This window comes from Amphiprion ocellaris, chromosome 14 (assembly GCF_022539595.1).
Source record: "Amphiprion ocellaris isolate individual 3 ecotype Okinawa chromosome 14, ASM2253959v1, whole genome shotgun sequence".
In the NCBI taxonomy this organism is placed as follows: domain Eukaryota; kingdom Metazoa; phylum Chordata; class Actinopteri; family Pomacentridae; genus Amphiprion; species Amphiprion ocellaris.
The window spans coordinates 20,214,789-20,222,227 of NC_072779.1; positions in this window are offsets into that span (position 1 = coordinate 20,214,789).

A 7,439-nucleotide genomic window follows, 5' to 3' on the forward strand; every position below is an offset into this window, starting at 1 on the left:
AGTTTAATTTTTAAAATAATTCTGTTAAACCACGGTTCAAAAACAATGTCTGATTTTCATTGGTTAATTTTCATAGAATTTTTATTTATTATTACTTTTGTTAGATTCAAATTATTTCTGTGACCATTGTGCGTTTTTCTTTCATCAACCGAGGGGTACCAACAATTTTGTCCACGTATGTAGCTACAGTGACGCCATGCAACTATCTCTGTGGATCGAGAGTGTAAGCCACATCACTGCCAAAATCTAATCAGGTGGTCCTTGTGTCATTTCTGACCTTCCCTGAAAATTCCATCCAAATTCAAATCTGTTTTTGAGTAATGTTGCTAACAGACAGAAGGACAAATGTATGCTGATTGTCACATAACTTGCCTCATTTGGCTCATGATATTGTTACTGCGCATTCCTTGGCAGAATAGCAGTAACAACATACTCTCTAAAGAAGACTAACATAGATGTTTTTCTTTTCAGATTTTCTTGCAAATATTTGATGATTTCCTGTGAATTACTAGATTATTTTATTCTTCAGGTTTCTAAAATGCTCATATTCCTGGAGGATAATTTATGCAGGTTTTAGAGAACTGTATGTTGACTTTGCTACAGTTTAAATGTTAGATGCCAAAAAGTTTAAAGATTACTGCTGTAGCAATTACATATCCAAAGTGGAAGTTGCATTCTACTCAGACTTCTTTCATGGACCTCAGTGTTTCAGATCCAGTCCAGCCAGTCAGCAGGTTTGCTGAACCAGCTGAACTCAGATGACCTTAACTTGGCTAGAAAACAAATGTAGCTGGACTTTGCTGGCTAAGATGCACCAGCAGGCAGCAGACTCCCTCTGGATGAGTTTAACCCTTTAGAACCCAGCGTAGCGTTGGTGCTACGTTTTGCATATTGATTTTTGATTGGCTGTAGATTTTAAACCAGATAAGATAGATTGATAATTCTTTTTGCATATAAAATCTGGGGAGTTACACTAACATTTCACACATTCACCAGGTCTCAGGGTGCTTTTTCGTTGCAGTGGTGGGTTTGTAAAAATACACAATAAAGCGCACACAACAAAACTCTTTATAAACCAGACCATCGGTATTTGGAGGACTTCTTATGTTGAAATAAGCGGGATAACGTTGTGGCCATGACCTGTCACATGATTCTTATGTGTCCATACCCGAGAGGCTCTCGTCCCCATCCACAGGAAGTGACGTTGTTGCCGGGAGTTGTAGTTTTTCAGCCGACAACTACAACTGTAGTTTTCGGCTGTAGCCTGCACAGATACGAGCTCTCACTCGTTTCAGTCCCACTTTTTTTTTCTTTTTTACAAAAACATTCAGACACACAGCCCACACACACAACAGACATCCACCACGGTCCGTGTACGGATCTGGTAATTGGATTTTCCGTTCTGAAACGGGTATTGAAAAACAAAAAACGAGTGGTTATTTGATTTTCGTTTTAAAATACAAAAATTAAAATTGAAATACAAGGCGTTTTTCCTTTTCATGATCAAAAAGGGATATACGATTTTTTTAAAAAAATGGTTTGATTTTCGTTTTATATTTAGAATAACAAGAAAGTAAAATCAGTAAGAGACAGAAACGAAAAAAAGTCATTTTTTTCATTTTCTGAGACCGGAAGTGGTCATCAGCAAGTGTGGAGCCAAACAGAGTACGGTGCATAGACTGTACATACATTTTTTTTTCGTGAATTTTCATGGTCAAAATGAGAGATCAGGTGGCCGATCTTAAAATAAATCAATATTGATTTTTTTTACACAGCGTTAAAGTTTTGCGAAGCCAGGGGGCGGGACTACTTGATTGACAGTCCGGTCTGGAATGATTGACAGGTCCTATGGAGGAGGCAGCAGAGACTCTGCTCTCCTCCTTTGGATTAATTCTAATATAATAACTGTTGGTTTATTTATCGGTGGAGCAGCAGAACATTTTCCACAGACAGTTTTCCTGCCCGTTGGCTTATTTTAACCAGTTTTCTACCTTCGGCTGATTCTACCAGCAGACACTGAAAGGACTCTGATAGTTCGGTAAGTAAATGTTTATTTTCGTATCGGTGCCGCTTTTAATGCACTTTATATGCAGCTTTAGTGTCAGATGTAACGTGTGCCATGCACTCCAGATGTTGGTGGAGCTTGTTTCAGTGTGTGTTGACCAGAGAAGAAAATTAGCATAGTAAATATTAGCTTTAATGTTAGCGATGCTAACCGAGCTAGGTGCTCAATTGTAGCCTGATTAAAGCTAACGTAGCATCAAGCTAATGTGTTGAGTTTCATGTAAACAGCTGAAGTGTGTTGTGTTCCTGTAATGTGGTTCATTAAGTTCATAAAACTGTGGCTGGTTGACATTAATGTAACGTTCAGGAAACTTAAATGTGATTAAAACAGTAACGTTAATGTTCTAGTTGTCAGTAATCAGCTTTAATTTGACACTAAAACAGACTCTGATAGTTTTAAATGACATCAGTTTCATTAATTTGTTGAAAATTGTCTCATTTGTTGTTGCGATGTTGCTGCTGATTCATTAAAAGCAGATGATCCATGTTGAACATATGTTTAGTTCTAGTATCAGAAGTACAAGAAGGAAAATGGAAGTTTAGTTCTGCTACTTCAAAGATTTCAGGATTAAAATAACTAAATGAGTCTTTATGCCTCAATCTTTATTTTTACAATAAAGAAATAATGAAATAATCACAGATAATAAAAATATAAATAGCAGAGAAAACCTAAAAGAATAATTTCCTGAAAAGTCTGAGAAGGAAAAGCAGCTTTTTATCCTGAAAGATCAGAATCAGCTCCAACATCTGCATCTGACAGCATCAAGTCAACCAGAAAGAAAAGAAAAAAGAAAATGACTTCTTTCTGATCACATCTGTTCCTCTGCTCACAGTCTGCTGCTGTTCACATTCTTCACCTTTATAGTCCACTTTTAAAAGTTCAGCAGACAGGTGCTCTGCTTTGGAGTGTGACGATGTCGTCGGTGATGTGGAGAGTGAAGTTTCCGTTTCACCCACAGCGTGCTTTAGGGCAACCGGGTCAGACTTGATGTTTGAAATACTGACCGACAGCTCAGATTTAACTGTCTGTAGTTCCGTTTTGATGGGTGTTAAACTTTCACTCAAAGCCGCCAGGAGCTGGGTCTTTAAAATAACCGCCGTCTCGTTACAGAGTGAAAGTAGCAGTTCCTCCTTAAGGTCAGAGATTGCAGCATCTGAGGGCCTCTTCAAAAGAAGACGTAGTTGATGAAGGCGTTCTGGAGCAGGACCAGAAAGACCACGACCAAGCAGCCTTGAGATCTTAGGCAGCGTCTCCCTCAGGTGGGTGTCAACGGTGTTCACGGTCAGGTCTGTGGTAATCCTGTCAAAAAACAAAACAGAAAAAAATCTAGATTATAAATCAACATGTAACCAAAGCACTCTGTGTATAACGCCATAGTATAGGATGTAGTTCAGAAAATGTCAAAGTATAGTATACTTTTCAAGAATAACATAGTATGGCCTGTCGTTCATAGTATAGCATGTCGGCAAAAAAACCCAACTGATTATTATGTGGTTCAAAAAGTGCAAAATGATAGGATGTTGCCTAAAATTGTCATGTATGATATGTGGTTCAAAAAAATGTCATAGTGCAGTATATTGTCAAAATAGTATGTTTTTCAAGAAAACATCAGAGTATAATATGTCGTCTAAAAACTGCCATAGAATAATATTTCATTGCACAAGTAAAAGTATAGTAGTTTTTAAAACTGTTCAAATTCTTATATGTTGCTAAAAAACAAAAAAAAACTAAAACAAAAAAAAACGTCATAGTAATATGTCAATTTAAAAAGCCTATAGTATGGAGTGTCGCCCAACAAACGTCATAGTATAGCATGTTGCTCTAAAAACGTCGTAGTACAGCATGTCGCTCTAAAAACATCATAGTATAGCATGTCGCTCTAAAAACGTCACAGTATGGCCTTTGGTCCAAAGAACATCATAGTATAGCATGTTGCTCTAAAAACGTCACAGTATGGCCTTTGGTCCAAAAAACATCATAGTATAGCATGTCGCTCTAAAAATGTCCGAGTACAGCATGTCGCTCTAAAAACGTCATATTATAGCATGTCACCCAAAAAATGTCATAGTATAGCATGTCGCTCTAAAAACATAGTATATCCTTTGGTCCAAAAAACGTCATAGCATAGTATGTCATCCAAAAAACATCATAGTATAGCATGTCGCTCTAAAAATGTCATAGTATAGCATGTCGCTCTAAAAACGTCATAGTATAGCATGTCACTCTAAAAACGTCATAGTATAGCATGTCACTCTTAAAACATCATAGTATAGCCTGTCGGTCAAAAAACGTCATAGTTTAGCGTTTGGTCCAAAAAACATCATAGTATAGTATGTCGCTTTAGAAATGTTATAGTATAGCATGTCGTCCAAAATACGTCATAGTACAGCATGTCGCTCAAAAATGTCATAGTTTAGCATGTCGCTCTAAAAACATCATAGTATAGCCTTTGATCCAAAAACGTCATAGTATAGCATGTCACTCTTAAAATATCATAGTATAGCATGTTGCTCTAAAAACGTCATAGTATAGCATGTCGCTCAACAAATGTCATAGTATTGCATATCGCTCTAAAAACGTCATAGTATAGCATGTCGTCCAGAAAACGCCAGAGTATGGTCTTTGGTCTAAAAACGTCAGAGTATAGCATGTCACTCTGAAAACGTCAGAGTTTAGCTTTTAGTCCAAAAAACGTTACGTCCTGGCTGTCTGAAGTAGGTGAGGAGCAACAGAAAAACAGTCCAAACGCTGGTTTCCAGAGGGTTAGATGAGTATTTATTTGAAATAGTAAGTTTACAACAGCACAACATGTGAGGGGGTTAAAAGCAAATGGGTGTTCGTAAAATAAGAAGAAATAAACAGAACTAAAAGTGAACTTCATGTTGACATTGATGGACATTCCAACCATGAACAAAGTAAAAGATAATCAATACGAAAACAACTCTTCCTGTGCACCTCTTAAAACCCAAAAACACACCGCAGTAGCATCTGAAACTAAAACTACCAATGGGTTCCCTGTTTTCCATTGTGAACAATTCAAAGGTCCCTCTCTGTCTCCCTACACATCCACCAACCACTGGAACACATCTCCAAAGTTCTGCCCGGCCAGCTCAGCTTCCCCTCAGAAGAAGTGCCGCCACCTGCCAGATGAAGGAGCCTTTTGAGAGGCAGCTGGCATCGTGATTGGACTGTACTCTGTTCCAATCCAACTTCAGCTCCAGAAACGGCAGGCGGGACGAGTCAACGAAGGCCGGGTGGACGAAGGCATGCAGCTGAGTCGGAAAAAAAAATGTGATTTTTCAACATGTTGTAAAAACGTGCCATATGATGAAATAATGTAAAGCAGGCGCTGAAAAACACTCCAGAAAGGTTTTCTTGGAAAAAAAAAAATCATCATGAATTTTGGCGCAAGAAAAAGGCCATTGTATATACTATGTCGAAGAAAAAAAAAGCGATTTTTCAACGTGGTAAAAATGTGCCATATGATGAAATAATGTAAAGGAGGCCGTGAAAAACACTATGGTAAGGTTTTCTTTGAAAAAAAAATCATCATGAATTTTGGTGCAAAAAAACGCCATAGTATACTATGTTAAAAAGCGATTTTTCAACATGTTGTGAAAACATGCCATATGATGAAATAATGTAAAGGAGGCCGTGAAAAACACTCCAGAAAAGTTTTCTTTGAAAAAAAATTATCATGAATTTTGGCGCAAAAAAAATGCCATAGTATACTATGTCGAAAAATGTCATTTTTCAACATGTTGTGAAAACATGCCATATGATGAAATAATGTAAAGGAGGCCGTGAAAAACACTCCAGAAAGGTTTTTTTTGAAAAAACATTATCATGAATTTTGGCGCAAAAAAAATGCCATAGTATACTATGTCGAACAAAAAATGTGATTTTTCAACATGTTGTAAAAAGGTTTTCTTATGATGAAATAATGTAAAGGAGGACGTGAAAAACACTATGGTACGGTTTTCTTTGAAAAAAAAATCATGAATTTTGGCGCAAAAAAAAACGCCATAGTATACTATGTCGAAAAAAAATTCGATTTTTCATCATGTTGTAAAAACGTGCCATATGATGAAATAATGTAAAGGAGGTCGTGAAAAACACTATGGAAAGGTTCTCCTTGAAAAAAAAATCATCATGAATTTTGGCGCAAAAAAATGCCATAGTATACTATGTCGAAAAAAAAATGCGATTTTTGAACCTGTTGTAAAAACGTGCCATATGATGAAATAATGTATAGCAGGCCATTAAAAACACTATGGTAAGGTTTTCTTTGAAAAAAAAAAATCATCATGAATTTTGGCGCAAAAAAACGCCATAGTATACTATGTCAAAAAAAAAATGCGATTTTTCAACATGTTGTAAAAACATGCCATATGATGAAATAATGTAAAAGAGGCCGTGAAAAACACTCCAGAAAGGTTTTCTTTGAAAAAAAAATTATCATGAATTTTGGCGCAAAAAAACGCCATAGTATACTATGTTAAAAAGCGATTTTTCAACATGTTGTGAAAACATGCCATATGATGAAATAATGTAAAGGAGGCCGTGAAAAACACTCCAGAAAAGTTTTCTTTGAAAAAAAATTATCATGAATTTTGGCGCAAAAAAAACGCCATATTATACTATGTCGAAAAAAAAATGCGATTTTTGAACCTGTTGTAAAAATGTGCCATATGATGAAATAATGTATAGCAATTTTGGTGCAAAAAAACGCCATAGTATACTATGTTAAAAAGCGATTTTTCAACATGTTGTGAAAACATGCCATATGATGAAATAATGTAAAGGAGGCCGTGAAAAAAACTATGGTAAGGTTTTCTTTGAAAAAAAAAAATCATCATGAATTTTGGCGCAAAAAAACGCCATAGTATACTATGTCGAAAAAAAATGCGATTTTTCAACATGTTGTAAAAATGTGCAATATGATGAAATAATGTAAAAGAGGCCGTGAAAAACACTCCAGAAAGGTTTTCTTTGAAAAAAAAATTATCATGAATTTTGGCGCAAAAAAACGCCATAGTATACTATGTTAAAAAGCGATTTTTCAACATGTTGTGAAAACATGCCATATGATGAAATAATGTAAAGGAGGCCGTGAAAAACACTCCAGAAAAGTTTTCTTTGAAAAAAAATTATCAGGAATTTTGGCGCAAAAAAAACGCCATATTATACTATGTCGAAAAAAAAATGCGATTTTTGAACCTGTTGTAAAAATGTGCCATATGATGAAATAATGTAAAGGAGGCCTTGAAAAACACTCCAGAAAGGTTTTCTTTGAAAAAAAAAAAAAATTTTGGTGCAAAAAAATGCCATTGTATATACTATGTCGAAAAAAAATGCGATTTTTCAACATGTT